Source organism: Cydia fagiglandana, chromosome 7, assembly GCF_963556715.1.
Source record: "Cydia fagiglandana chromosome 7, ilCydFagi1.1, whole genome shotgun sequence".
Lineage (NCBI taxonomy): Eukaryota > Metazoa > Arthropoda > Insecta > Lepidoptera > Tortricidae > Cydia > Cydia fagiglandana.
In genome coordinates, this window is record NC_085938.1 from 9,318,030 (window position 1) to 9,334,241 (window position 16,212).

Here is a 16,212-nt window from a genome sequence, read left to right on the forward strand (position 1 = left end):
TTTATTCACCATAAGGGGTCATCCATTAATTACGTCACACGAATTTCTAGGTTTTTTGACCCCTCCCCCCTCCTTGTCACACTTGGTCACATTTGGCAAACCCCTCCCCGCTAGTGTGACGTCACATATTTTTACGAAATCGCCAAATCGAATTAAGTACCTAAGTATTATTAATATTTTATCAAAATATTTTGACGCTATATATATTAGCAATTTTATAACCCAAAACTGCTTAGGAAAGAAAATTAAACGAATAAAAACGATTATCGTTTTAAAAACTTGTTATTTAAATGTATAGCTAATAAAATAATTTAAATAAATTTTCGGTTACTGATTAAGTTAAAGTGACGTCACAAAGTTTGTGTCTCCCCCCTCCCCCATGTCACAATATGTCACATTTTCTGGACCCCCTCCCTCCCCCTAAACGTGTGATGTAATTAATGGATGACCCCTAAAGTAATATGTGCATTACATGGTATGTCGTTACAGGCAATCGAATACTTAAATTATTTAAGTTATTGTTGGAAATGTCGGATATGAGACAGGTAAACGATGATTGCCGGCAAAGCCTTGTCCCAGTGCCCCTGACGATGTACAACCATATTGTACTACTACTATTGCCTACCAAAGAACAGGCAAGGCAAACCAGTGCTACATGATCCATTATGACTAGGCGTAATCACTGTAATCGGAGAGCGGTTTTATGCTGGTCGGAAGAGTCGCTTGCCTACGGCCGTCTGATTACTGGAACAGCACCCTGACAACCGCCAGAGAACCAGTTTTGTAGGTTATTTCCTCGCTATTTCGCTAATTATTGACACGGTCGTAAATACGGTAATAAAGTAGTTGACGATAATAGGATACTTCTTGCATTACACAGATTATATAATAAACTATTTAAAAAATAATTTGAACGTGTATAATATTTTATTTCAATAAAAAAGACCCGAGTTTTCAAAAACAAACCTATAGGTAGTAATATGCCATCGTTTTATACTTTTTTTAATAAAAATTAAATAAATAAATACTCTTCAGACAGTTCCATTTCAAAATGGTACTTCCCGAGAGCATTTGCTTAAATAAACACTCAAAAGGCGTGCCTAGGGAAATATAATCTCAATCAAGATCTCATCATCAGATCCTGACTTGTTGGACATTGGGACGAAATACATATACCAATATATAAACCCTTTAAAACAAAATCAATTTGAACCATCAACTACAAAAAAAGAACGCGACGAATTCAGAACCTCCACCTTTTTGAAACCAGTTAAAAAGCAATGACAACATAATACTTAATACGAGTATCTCCTGTTAATCATGTCAATGACACAACAAATTGACGCACTAAAAATTTACATGGGCAGGTGTGAAAAATGGCGTACATTACTAATACCTACAAGTTTTTGAATATCTTAATGACCCTAACTCTTTAGATTAGACCACGAAAAGTCTGCAACGATATTGATAGCCTATGACGTGCAAGTGTTATACGTCATAATTTCATAGAAAATTGACGTTAAAAATAACACTTGCACTGCGTGTGCTATCAAAATCGTTGCAGACTTATCTTGGTCTAACTCTACCTACGTTAAATTATAGTTGTGGAGTAAGTAGCTTAAACATACCCCGGCCTGACGGGAGCATTTTTGGCTTAACGTTAATTAGTTCGAGGCAAATCCTATCATACGACCATTCTGCTATTCTAAAATATTAATCCTGATTGCAATAATATGAACTGAATTAATTTTCAATCAATTTTATTTAATCTTTAAACAATCGCGAACCGATGGCAGCAATTGACTGACTGGTTCAGAAATTGAAAGTATCCAAAACTCGTAGTAAACAGGTCTCTTGGATTTTCTCTAAAATGGAGCCCCGCATCTGATCTGCAATGTTACGTAACTTAAGCTCGAGCACGTTTGGCACGCTTCCCTGCCCCCAAAGCAAGCTGCCCCACAGGCCTAGAGGCCGAGTCGAGTGTCCAGAATTTAATCTGGTCATGTCGACATAATAGACAATTTATTGGACTAATCAATGAAAATTCTGATACTACGTGATTGTGGGATGAATAGGATACCCCAAATCGATATCGATTGTTTTGCCTTATTGCGAGTTAATACACTAACTAAAACAGATTTCGAGTTAAATAAGCTGGTTACAATAGCAAAAAGTTAAATATATTTAACAGTCTAGTAACATATTCGAGACCATTGTGATAGAAAAACGCAGCTGTCGCACCCAACTATATATTTAGGATTGAAATCATTTACATACCTATTTTAGTTGTATAAATTCAAATCTACAAATTTACGTTATTGCTTATTGGACTTATATCGACCGGGATATGAACCGTGATTACCTTTTGTATTGTTTTCGATCTCCCGATATTTCGACGCAGTTACATGCATCTTGTTATATCCCGGTCGATATAAGTCTAGTGAGACTAACCGTGAATCTTTCAAAACTGTTATTGCTTATTGTCTTGCATTACCCCCTATATCCCATCTATCAAATGCTGCTGTTTGGAAATTCCGTCACGTGCGTCACAACGATCTGTATGCCTATTAGATGTTAATAAACCGCACATCTGATACATCCTTGATCAGAACTCGTAGCAGTTAATCTAACCGGTTTTGCAGGATTTTCTGGAAAAACAAGCTATTTGATTACGTAAATTTTTTGCCTTAATGTAATAAAAACTTAAGGCACCTTATTTCAGTTTGCGTAGTGTGACCTTCTAGCTATCTATATCAGCTGTATATTCAAATCAAAACACACATATTACTCGTACTTCCGTAATTAAGACATAGCTTATTGAATGCTTTCAAGATTTTAGGGGAAACTATGGTTGGCTAGACAGACTAAGTGTCCCGCAATCAAATAATGTGCTTATTTGACAGTCTGGCAATTAGCATTGCGAGTGTTTTCCGCTTTAGTAATTACAGTGCTGATGAGTGGGCACTTTCGTTTCCCAGCTATTTAACGCTAATGAGCGGGGAGCAGACACCGTCACGGTTCTAGTCTGATGTTTACGTAAGGCGTATCAATGGACGTTACGTTCACCGCGATGTTATACGGGATTGTCATTTACAAACCTATAGTACTAGTATTAGGGTAATTCGCCAGTAACTGTTATACTAAACTGAATCATATATAGGTGAATAGAATTCATTTTTAGTTTAGGGCGGCCAGTTACTAAAACCGGCCAGTTACTAGCGAATTATCCTATATGATCTGTGGCTATAGGTATTAATGGTACCTATTATATTAGCGTTTCGCGAAAAGTGCCAAAAGGGTCCTGCGCCGTCCGTTCGTCCCAGTTCGTCCGATCGTATAGGCTGATATTTTGGTAACAATAGTACAGTACAGTCAAGTGTTAATTAAATATTTTTACAGTAGAATGTACACAACACCGGACCTATGGAATATTATGTCTACAATGTTATGGCTCCTCTACACGATGGGCCAACGCCAGCTACTCCAAGGGACGCAGCCATGCGGTAGAATGAGACAGCGATATCACTTGCCCATCGTGTAGAGGAGCCATTAAGAGCCAAAGGCACCGTGGGTGACATAAGTTTTTATTAATTATGTCGGCATACCTACTTAAACATTGACGCTAATTTTCGACCGGTTTAACACTTGCCCTGTCAAGTTTTTGTTTTAAATTTTGGTTTATAATCTGGTTCTTGTTTGTCCTATGAATTTTAGTCGGTGTTGGGAACGCCGTTATATTTTTATGATATTAGCTAGTGATGTTAGTATATATTTTAATACAGATTTTAAAAGGAAAATAGCTTTATTTCCCATTATTATGTTCTCTGTTGTTATGAAAATTTATGCAACATTATAAGAACATCATTGGACTCTTTTTGCTCTATCAGCAAATTTTTATAGCTTAAAAATATGTCTATTTTTTCTAATTCAACATAAACACGTCTAGTGTATTGACACAGCTTAATAGGAAATAGTAAAACTACATTCCATTATATACCGAAAAAAGTTGTCCTGTAACACTACTCTCTATAGCCATAATAAAACATGTGATGTGGCAAACGGGCAAACCACTCTTACTGCAGATCGAACATGTGCATCATAGAAATGTAAAGAAAATGCAATTAACCTTTTGTTTGTCACCGTAACCGTAACCTGAGATTAAATCGTACAACAATAATGATTGTGTTATACATATTCAATGTTCATATTACACTGAACAAAGTGTAAAAATTGACTTTTGACTTCAGACCCACCATATTATGTACTCGCAAACAATGCTATAATCACAATGCCAATTGACGTTGTAGGTCACGACACGTCAACGAAACTATGAATATGTAAATAAAAAAACAGCTGTTGATCTAAAACGTAAATGTGAGCACTTTCTTTGTATATTATTTTATGTTAATGTTTCTTTTAAATACTTAAATTAATATTATATTTTTAATTAAGTAGGATTATCGAATTGATGAATTTCGCTTATAAAACGCTTGAACGACTCAGGAAACGAACTTAACAAGCTATACATGTACCTACCTAACTAACGAAAATTTAAAGTTTTCTGAAACTAACTACGTACAATGAATGGATTGTGTAGATTTCTAGTCAATTACTTTTGTATAGGTATGCTGAGCATATTATATTACATATTTATTATGTCTTGTTCCAGTCATGTCGTACTAATGATCAAAAATGTGATACCTAACTGTAATAATAATCCCACCAAAAACATAAATGTAAAAAAGGAGAGCCAAGTTCAATACAAAAATTATGCTTGACTGTGGGCTTCGCGGCAAAAAGAATGGAGATCTAAATGGGTGCCAAGTTCTGTGTTGTGTAGAAAATCCTGAAATTATAAAGGATTTGACTTTACGGTAAAAACGCCATAAAGGCACACGGGAGACTATTGCCAGTGTTTATTACTGTTTAAAAGCTTTTATTCTTTAATTTCAGGATCAAGGGCATATAGGCAATCCTTCTCTCAAACAACTGTCAATATGGGGGCATTTCACGCCAAGCGGGCAGCGAAAAAAGTGTCAGGTCATAGAATTTGCTGAAATTTGGAATAATTATACTACTCGATATTCTAAAAATACGCATTCTTTTATTTTTTTTTTATTTGGCACCGTTTCCGGTTTGGAAGCATTTAAAGAATGGACGAAAATTGAGGAGAGCATTTTACAAAAGCTGATGCAGCTATTATTTAATAAACTGAAAAATAAGTTTAATATTGGTTTGTATACAATTTTAATTGCTTTATCTTGCAGTTATAACAATTTTGATATTTTTTAATTTTTTCATACAAAAAACCGGAAATGAAAATTTCAAGTCAAATTTATATAAAGTTCGGTATTTTTGAAAATTTAGCTTATAGTAGCTTATAGCTCAAAATGTAGCTTATAGTCCATCAAAAATACATGGAAAGTTTGAGAGTGGGATCTGCATTAGTTTCGGAGATACATGAACTAAAGTGCAAACGTGCCGGTCTGAGCGTCGTACTGGCGATTCCTTAATTACCCAGTCAAATAAAGGTTTTGACCCTGGAATGACAAATAATAAGCTGGAAACTCGTATAACTACACCTTCGTTTCGGCGGTCTTTAAATTACGATAAAAGTCATAGAAAACCTCGTGTTCGCACCGGAGTTTATTCAAGGTCAAAGGTCACAAAAATTGCTTTATCACGAATATCATGGTTTCTATAGCTCCAATTATCTATAGATATAAATGCAAGTGTCCTGACTGACTGACTGACTGACTGACTGACTGACTGACTGACTGATTCATCAACGCAGAGCCGAAACTACAAAAGCCAGAAAGCTGAAATTTGCACACCAGATTGTATTTATAAAGTGTACAAGAGATAAGAAGCGATTTTGAGAAATTCAACCCCTAAAGGGGTTAAAAAGGGGATGAAAGTTAGTATGGGGTTAAAGTTTTCTTTTAAGCTAGGAATTTGAAATTTCGTAAAAAGATATATTATTAAAATACAAGAAAACTGATTTCAGCGTTTTTGAAAATTCACCCCCTGAGGTGGTAAAAAAGGGGTTGAAAGTTTGTATGGATATCAAAAAGTTTTCCGAGTGTTGGACTTGAATCTTTGTATTTAGGGATATTATTAGAAGACAGGAAAAGTAATTTCAGCGTTTTGTAAAATTCATCCCCTAACAGGGTTAAAAAGGGGTTGAAAATTTTAATCCATTACAAATGCTTTGAAACTTCTTAGAAAGGCATAATAGCCGATAAGAAAAAAAAGTGATTGCAACGTTTTAGGAAATTCAACCCCTAAGGGGGTTAAAAAGGGGATGGAAGTTCGTCTTGGGGTGCAAATTTTATTTTAAGCTAGGAACTTGAAACTTAGTAAAAACCTATCAAATTCAAAAACAAGAAAACTAATTTCAGCGTTTTAGTAAATTCATCCCCCAAGGTGGTGAAAAAGGGGTTGAAAGTTTGTATGGATCTCAAAAAAATTTTCGAGCGCGGGACTTGAATCTTTGTATTTGGGGATATTATTAGAAGACAATAAAAGTAATTTCTGCGTTTTGTAAAATTCATCCCCTAACAGGGTTAAAAAGGGGATGAAAGTTTGTATGGGGTTAAAGTTTTCTTTTGAGCTAGGAATTTGAAACCTATTTAAAAGATATATTATTAAAATACAAGAAAACTAATTTCAGCGTTTTTGAAAATTCATCCCCTAAGGTGGTGAAAAAGGGGTTGAATGTTTGTATGGATATCAAACATTTTTTCGAGTGTGGGACTTGAATATTTGTATTTATGGATATTATTAGAAGACAGGAAAAGTAATTTCAGCGTTTTGTAAATTTCCTCCCTTAACATGGTTAAAAAGGGGTTGAAAGTTTGAATCCATTACAAATGGTTTTGAAACTTCTTAGAAAGGCATAATAGCCGATTACAAAAAAAAGTAATTGCAACGTTTTTGGAATTTCAACCCCTAAGGGGGCTAAAAAGGGGATGAAAGTTCGTCTGCGGGTGCAAATTGTATTTTAAGCAAGGAACTTGAAACTTTGTAAAAACGTTTTAAATTAAAATGCAAGAAAACTAATATCAGTGTTTTTGAAAATTCATCCCCTATGGTGGTGAAAACGGGGTTGAAAGTTTGTATGGATATCATAAATTTTTTCGTGCGCGGGATTTGAATCTTTGTATTTGGGGATATTATTAGATGACAATAAAAGTGATTTCAGCGATTTGTAAAATTCATCCCCTAGCAGGGTTAAAATGGGGTTCAAAGTTTGAATCCATTACAAATGCTTTGAACCTTCTTAGAAAGACATATTAGCCGATTACAAAAAAAGTAATTGCAACGTTTTTGGAAATTCAAGCCCTAAGGGGGTTAAAAAGGGGATGAAAGTTCGTCTTGGGGTGTAAATTTAATTTTAAGCTAGGAACTTGAACTTTTTGCAAAAAAAAGGTATTAAATTAAAAAACATGAAAACTAATTCAAGCATTTTTGAAAATCATCCCCCAAGGTGGTGAGAAAGGGGTTGAAAGTTTGTATGGAGATCAGATATTTTGTGAGTGCCGATCTTGAATCTTTGTATAAGGGCATAGGTACCTATTATGAGAATACAAAAAAAGTAATTTCAGCAACCAACATCAAAATCCACTTGACTTAAAACTTCATGCAACTTGCTAAAAAAGAAAAGTACTTAATTTCAACATTGCTTGGATATGAAAATTATAGGTACTAAAGATGTAAAATGTTGAAGATAAGATTCCACGCGGACGAAGTCGCGGGCAACAGCTAGTGTTTTTATATAAATGAAGATTGTAGAGCATACAATTTGTGACAAGTCATATTTCGGGCATTTTTTCAGATCCTCAACCGTTTTGTAGGAATTGTCGGATATAGACGGCATAGAACGCGCAGCGGTCAGCCATACGCTCCGTAATGCAAGTTCACCGTGAATTCCGGTGAATAATAACTTCTATGAAGTTATTTATTTCATAAGATGCTATTTACGGATCATAAGCTGATTTTAGAACAAAAGTTGTCTCTCCTGTGGACAATAGTTAACAGCTTTTGTGCATTTATGCATTCATTTTATGAAATAGGCTAATATGTAAAAGAAGTACACCTTCATTAGGATTAATTAGAAAATTAGGGTTTGTTGCCTCTAGTGTCCACAGAAAAGAGGTAAAGTTGAAGTACAAATAATACAAGTAAACATTTCCACAATATTTTATTTAACTGGCGATGGAAATATGTATCTTTTCGATCTGTCTTCAACATTTGCAAACGTTGACTAGTTGTTGGTTTTACATTGAGTTAAAATTTGGCATATTTATGAAAAACCAATGACAATGCAATATTTTAATGACGTTACTACATAGGTTAAAATAAAGTCGCTTCCCGTTGTTTGTCCCTGTGTATTTTAAATAGACAGAGTGATTCAAGAGGACGGTTTATGTATAATTTTATTAACCCGTGCGAAGCTGGTCGTTATTAATGTATAAATAAGAATATATAATGACATCAACCCATCATCATGGCCATAAAATATATTCGCAGAATTGAGCAGATAACTGAAAAAAAGTACAGTCCGCGATAAAAGCTTCATCAAAATCAAATCAAATCACACAAGCTGTTAACTATTGTCCACAGGAGAGACAACTTTTGTTCTAAAATCAGCGTATGATCCGTAAATAGCATCTTATGAAATAAATAACTTTATAGAAGTTATTATTAACCGGAATTCACGGTGAACTTGCATTACGGAGCGTATGGCTGACCGCTACGCGTTTTGCGCCGTCTATATCCGAATTATCCGACAATTCCTACAAAACGGTTGAGGATCGGGAAAAATGCCCTGAACATGATTTGTCTCAAATTGTATGCTCTACAATCTTCATTTATATGTAAACATCGTTGGAGGTATAGAAACCTTGATATTTGTGATAAAGCAATTTTTGTGACCTTTGACCTTGAATAAACTCCGGCGCGAACACGAGGTTTTCTATGACTTTTATCGTAATTTAAAGACCGCCGAAACGAAGGTGTGGTTATACGAGTTTCCAGCTTATTATTTGTCATTCCAGGGACAAAACCTTTATTTGACTGGGTAACTAAGGAATCGCCAGTACGACGCTCAGACCGGCACGTTTGCACTTTAGTTCATGTATCTCCGAAACTAATGCAGATCCCACTCTCAAACTTTCCATGTATTTTTGATGGACTATAAGCTACATATTGAGGAAAAAATAAAAATTTTCAAAAATACCGAACTTTATATAAATTTGACTTGAAATTTTAATTTCCGGTTTTTTGTATGAAAAAATTAAAAAATATCAAAATTGTTATAACTGCAAGATAAAGTAATTAAAATTGTATACAAATCAATATTAAACTTATTTTTCAGTTTATTAAATAATAGCTGCATCAGCTTTTGTAAAATGCTCTCCTCAATTTTCGTCCATTTTTTAAATGCTTCCAAACCGGAAACGGTGCCAAATTAAAAAAAAATAAAAGAATGCGTATTTTTAGAATATCGAGTAGTATAATTATTCCAAATTTCAGCAAATTCTATGACATGACACTTTTTTCGCTGCCCGCTTGGCGTGAAATGCCCCTATGCCTATTTTTATGTTACTTAGGACAGAAATTAGGGTAAGTTTGTACTGCAAGAAACGGGAATACCCTGTTCTATTACAGTATTTGAGTATTCGATAAGAGATTAATACTTCCGTTATTATTTTATCAGTATTACAATAATTTATTGCAAACAATAAATTACCATTTTATCTATCATATTCCTTGTAAATAGATGTTATCAATTATCAGTATTATCACATACAAGAAAAGATAAACCTATGATAAAACCACCTGTTGTATAATTTTAAATTATAAATTTAATCGTTAATCATAGAATACAATATCTGTCATATTGAAGACATAATGAGTTAGATAGCCTATTAACCTGTAATTAAAATGATAACATTTTATGTGCCCATCAGCTGATTAATATTTATTAAATAAACAATGACTTGTTTTACTTGACATTTAACTTATGCAACAATGATTTAATAAAATAGATAATTAGGCATCATAGTTTTAATCACATGGTAAGATTACAGTAATAGTAGGGTTAGTAAGGAACACAAATGTATGGAAGTGCATGCACTTTAGTCTCAGGCGATGCCACTTGGCACGATTCTTCCTTAGGTCAAACAAAGTTGATCTGGCCCGGTAGCCAGGAGATCGTACCATGCAGACCCCCCCAAAAAGGGGGGGGGGGGGGGTGAAAGGGTCGGCTCCCAGGTCGAATCTATGCTATATTCCTTCCTAGTCTTAGCAACTAGGGCAAGTTACATATCATTTTCGTATAAATTAGGGACGAGGAATTCATTTTTGAAATAATTATTATGCCTTTCCATACAAAAAAAATGATTTTTGTACAAAACATGAAAATGTTATGTAATTATTTGTGAGAATTTTGGATGTTACAATCACAGTGTGGCGATTCGCACTAAATAAAAAATTGGACGATGTAGCCCATGTATTCTTCATTCTGGAAAATATCACTGTAAAGTAGGCATTCATACATTTTTATGTAATAAAAAATAATTTATAGCGCGTGGCGGTAACGATTTCCATACAAATGGAACTATGCCCAAAATCAAAGATTAAAAATGTTTACTAAAACACTGAATTTGACATTTTAAAAGTTTAAATATAATGTTTGAATAATTTTTCCATGCGTTTTTGCCCTTTTTTGGTACAAATTTGTTGTTTATATTTTTCTTCCATACAAACTTTCTCCCCCCCCCCTATTTGCCCCCCTTAAGCGTTGATTTTATAAAATTTTATTTTATCTTAAACTTAAACCTGTTGCATTTAATTGATGTTGAAAATTTCAGCTTTATATCTTCAGGGGTTTAGATTGTATGATGTCTGGAAGTAAGCAGAGTTTTGTTAGATATTATAATGTATGGGATATTATGAAATAAAATGTCTTTAGCTCAAACACATGTAGATCCCAAACTACTGATCATTTTAACCTGAAAGTTTGAACATCGATTAATTACAAAAGGTATAAGTTAGTTATAAAAACAAATTTAAAAATATCTACCCTTAACCTCCTGCCTACCAGAGGTACTTTTTTTTGAATATCTTTTTGAAATTTTCAGAAAACATTTCTTAGGGTTAGAGATGTCTAGGAAAAATACAGAAAAAAATCTCCCGTTTTTCCTACTAGTTTTTCCTTACGTCCTTTACAAAGGACATCAGTGCCCAATTAAGTTGTCCTGTGCAAAGGACATAACACTTTGATGACCATTAAAAGTAAAAAAAACTGAGGTATTATAAAGAATAATAATACGAAAAATTTAGAAACAAATCAACGTTATATTAAAAATGTAAAATTTTAAAAAACGAGGCACATTTCTTTGAAATCCTCCTCCTGCCTACATTCTTCCTTTGGAAGGGACATAAGAAATAAAAAATGCTGTGGAGTATTTCTCAATGGTAACCCTAATGCAATCCTTGTAACTCATTATACAACTGTCAAAGTTTTTTTTTTTTTTTTTTTTAATTATGGCTTTTACTCCTTGCTAAATTTAGCAAGGTGGATTCTGCCAATGTCGAGGTATAGACTTTTGACTTGTGAGACGAGAATGTTCGGTAAAATTTTGATTTTTGTGGAAGGATAGACGGGAACCTAAAACAAACAAATTATTATGGACATCACAGACAAATACATGACATGACACAATTAACATACAATAGTACCAACATTAGTGAAAAAGAGCGGAAAGCGGATGACAGATTGTTAAGGCAAGCAACATAGCGGATGAAATGGAGGAAAAAACGTAGAAATTGAAATATATAGATAGATAGAAATAATAGTAATAGTAAGACGAGCAGTAAGACTTAAAGTTTTATATTATGCTCCTGTACATACTTAATAAGGATAGAAGTTAGGGGCGGGTCCATTAGAGTGAGAAGTGAGTAAAAATTTATGGGTCGTGGAATATTTGAAGGTAACACATCGTACAAAGAGTAATTGAATCTCGGACAAGAGAAGAAAATGTGATCTACGGTGCCTTCGTCTAACCCACATTCGCACAGTGACGTATCCCGGACCCGTATCTTGGCAAGGAATACAGGTGTACAAACTGGCCCCAAGCGTAAACGGCAAATTGTAGACGTAACCCATTTAGGGTATGCTCGGAATTTGAAAAACCATGGTTTACGTGGAATATTGGGTTGAATGTGTCCATAGTGTTTTCCTACCTCCAATCTGGAAGAATTCCAGAGATTTTGCCACGTGTTAAACATATCAGTCTGTGCATGGCTTAGAAGGTCAGAGCTGTATATCCTGTCGTGGCCTGGTGATCCCATCTCAATAGCTCTCTTTGCCCATAAGTCTGCAGACTCGTTTCCAGGAATGCCACAATGGCCTGGGATCCATCCGAGTACTATTTTTAATCCCTTTGATTCACATTTTCTTAATAAGGTTTTGATCTGAAGTATCAAGGGGAATTTTGCCTTCATTTTAAACTGGTTGCCCATAATAGCTTGCAGGCAACTCCTGCTATCTGTAAAAATGATCATTTTTGCTATATTGTGAGAGTCAGCGTATGCTACAGCTTCCAAGATGGCAACAGCCTCGCCTGTGAAAATGGATGATTGAGGAGGACATTTAAACATCAAGACAATGTTATATTTTGGAATCACCACTGCTGCTCCAACACAATTTGCGGGATCATTTTTTGATGCGTCAGTAAACACAGGTAAGTAGCCTTCCCATTTTTCTAAAAGTTTTTTAAATTTGCTGTTAGCTCCCGGGTCATTTTTAAATATTCCAAGATCAAAAATAACACTAGGGGTGTAGATTAAAGTTTCAAATTTTGTTTCAAATAAGGGGTTTGTTCCTGATTTATATAATATGGGGTTTATACGGTTTAATTTAGAATAAGAAATAATGATTTTTGGAAACTCCTTATGTATCCAATATGGGTTTTCAGTGACCAATGAAGCAAGAGCCCGCAAGCGTGTAATCAGCAAGTGATTGGAGTTGGAGATAGCTCTTATGAGGAACCTGTCAGCAAGATATTGTCTACGCAGCACCAGAGGAGGCTCCACACATTCTACTTGCATGGCATTTTTTGGGGAAGATCTCATGGCACCAAGTATGATTCTTAAACATTTAGCTTGTATTAAATCTAACTTTTGTAAGGATTCCTTATTACATGGTTCTAATATAAAGGATCCATAGTCCATGTGGCTGCGAATAATTGCATTATAAAGTAGCTTTTGACAATATGGATGAGAACCCCACCAAACTCCTGATAGAGCTCGCAAAATGTTGATCCCTTTTTCACACTTGTCCTGTATGTATTTCAGATGAGGTTTTCCACTCATTTTCCGATCCAGGATGATACCCAGGAATTTGGTTGACTCTTTATTGGGAATGCTTTCTTCACCATAATGAACATCTGCAGTTGGCATGTTCCTTTTGCGACTGAAGGTCACAGCACAGCTCTTGGAGGGTGACAAAGACAGACCATGCTCTTCAAGCCAATCCTTCAGGTAACTCAGGCCCATGTTCAACCTTGCAGACGCCATATCAACAGATTTTGCGGAAGTGTAGAGGATTAGATCATCTGCATACTGAAGAATGTTACAAAAGGGAAGCACAGATTGCTCTAAATCATATGTATATATGCTGTAAAGAATTGGACTGAGAACGGATCCTTGAGGAAGGCCCTGCCACAGCGTACGAGGAGAAAGATAAGAGCTGCCATCACGGATTTTGATGGTTCTTCCTATGAATAGATTGGAGACAATTTGCACAATCTTCACGGCAATGCTCAGATGTAGCATTTTTGCTCTGAGCACCGGAAGAAGGACATTGTCATAAGCTGCCGAAATATCAAGAAAACATCCTAGTAGGTCCTCATTGTTAGAAAGCGACAGTCTGATATCCGTGGTTAGTATGTTTAAGCTGTCCATTGTGCTCCTACCTTTTCGAAACCCGAATTGGGTGTTTGCTAACAGTCCCCTGCTCTCGACATACCACTCCAGCCTATTCTTTACTAGGTGCTCAAGTATCTTGCCCATCGTAGTGGAGAGCGCAATCGGTCGGTACGAGCTGGCCTCTTGGGGATTTTTAGTTGGTTTCAATATTGGGATGACAATTTGAGTTTTCCAATCTTCCGGGATATCTCCTGAGTCAAACACGTGATTTAGAATGCCAAGAAAGTATTCCTGTGAGAATGAGCTCAGTTCAGTTATAAAACAGTAAGGAATACCATCTTCTCCCGGTGAAGTGTTGCGCAGTCCATCCAAAGCTATTTTGAGCTCCGCAACCGAAAACGGTTCGTCAAAGGTGGTCGATGGAGGAGGGAGTGGTGGGGACACTACACAAGATAATTCTGGGGAAGTTGGGGGTGCCAGTTTGTCAGCAAAGTCCAAAAGCCAAGATGATCTGTCAGAAGAACATATGATGTCCGGTTTGAAGGACCCTCTGAACCGCCTTATATTTTTCCATACAACTGATGGGGGAGTTCTAGGGGACAAGCTCTCACAGAACCCTTTCCAACCCTTTTTCTTAGTTTTGGACAATAAGCGTTTAGTGCGGGCCGAGGTTTTCCTGAAATTGATGAAGTCCTCTATGTCACCTGATTCATTAAATTTATGTTCAGCTTCATCTCTCTCTTTCACGGCAGCTGTGCAGTCAGCATTCCACCATGGAGGTGAAAGGATTTTATCCTTTTTGATTTTTTTCCGGGGGATAAACTTATCAGCTGCTTCTAAAAGTAGATTTTTGAATTTTGAGTAATTTTCCCTATTGTCATTTAAGGTAGAGTCCCATTCTTTAATTTTTGTTTCGACATAAAGTGAAAATTTCGACCAGTCAGCTGATTGTATTCTGTATTTCAGAAGCGGTTCAGGAGACGGGGATGGAAGAACAGATGAGGGCTTGGAAATAATAATGGGAAAGTGATCGCTGCCATAGGACTGACGAAGCACAGTCCAAGATAACAATGAGGCCAAATTAGGGGAGCAAGCTGACAAGTCGGGAACGGACTGTGGGTTCTGGCCAGGATAGACTCGATGTGTGGGCGATCCGTCGTTTATAATGCAAACGTTGATTTCATCGAAGATTTCTAACAAGAGTGACGAAAACCCATCTGAATGGTATGATCCCCACGAAATGTTGTGTGAATTAAAATCGCCTAAAACTATATGAGGAGGAGGGACAGAGGTTAGGATAGAAGATAATTCAGGAATAAGGTCAAGGTCAGGGTGAGGAATATATATTGAAATGAAATTAATGCCCATAACCTTAGCGGCTACGGCATTAATTTCATTTCCATGAGGAGGGAGGGGAATTTGAGAGAAGGGGTAGGATTGCTTGATCAACAAAGCGCATCCCGCACGTCCATCGATGCGGTCATCCCGGAGGCATGAGAAGCCCGGGAGTCTAAACTGAGACCCGGGCCTCAGCCACGTCTCCGAGATGGCCGCGACAGACACAGAATGTTCGTTGATCAGCTGGATGAGATCTGGTTTTTTAGGAATAATACTCCGGCTATTCCATTGAAGAAATGTGGCCTGGCGGTCCATGGTGGTGAGGGAAGGAAAGTTTTTCTACTAGGGTCAACATTATAGGTGCAACGTCGTTCGGTAATATATCACTCCATTTTGCGATGATATTCGTTAACAGTTTAAGGAGGAGCTCCATGAGGTCCTCATTAGGAGTTTCTCTGGTGTATGAGTTATTGAGGGCTTGTCCGTTGGGGATTTGGGATGGAGGGGGTCGGACTATATTGTTATGGGCTTGTTGGTCATAACCTGGGGATAAGGAAGGTCTTGATCGAGGTGATAAAAATACTGTCTTGCGGTGAGAGGTTCTGGGAGGGGTAGAAGGTAAATCTGTTAAGTCAACGGGAGATTGTGATGGGGGGGAAAACTCTCTTGTGGGGCCAAACATTATATTTGCAACGTCCGCATAGGGTCTACGAGTTACAACTGGGACTTGTGTGGATGCTTCAGCATATGAAATATTTCTTTCAGACATTATCAGTTTGATGGACTTTTGTCGGTGATGTTCTGGGCAGTTTCTGTCAGTGGCATAGTGTCGGGCAGTGCAAAAAATACAGGATATGTGTTCGGGAGCTACATTACACCCATCACCCGGGTGCTTCTGGGCACATTTGTAGCAGCGGGCATCTGAGCGACATTGAG

General features: G+C 36.4%; 1 protein-coding gene and 1 long non-coding RNA gene across 4 annotated transcripts in view; one reads left to right on the top strand and one right to left on the bottom strand.

Annotated features, from left to right (window-relative positions):
• The window catches only part of LOC134665869 (uncharacterized), a 451,632-nt gene extending 436,247 nt beyond the window's left edge, over positions 1-15,385 (top strand). The window contains exons 2-5 of one of the 2 annotated variants that reach the window (XR_010098426.1): positions 11,888-12,752; positions 12,987-13,151; positions 13,366-13,551; positions 14,905-15,385. This is a non-coding gene — a long non-coding RNA (uncharacterized LOC134665869). Of the gene's footprint in view, positions 1-11,880; positions 12,753-12,986; positions 13,152-13,365; positions 13,552-14,904 lie in introns of both variants that reach the window. The other variant, XR_010098427.1, reaches the window with a different exon arrangement.
• The window catches only part of LOC134665852 (very long chain fatty acid elongase 6), a 62,401-nt gene that overhangs the window by 41,797 nt on the left and 4,392 nt on the right, over positions 1-16,212 (bottom strand). The gene's annotated exons all lie outside the window — the stretch shown is intronic.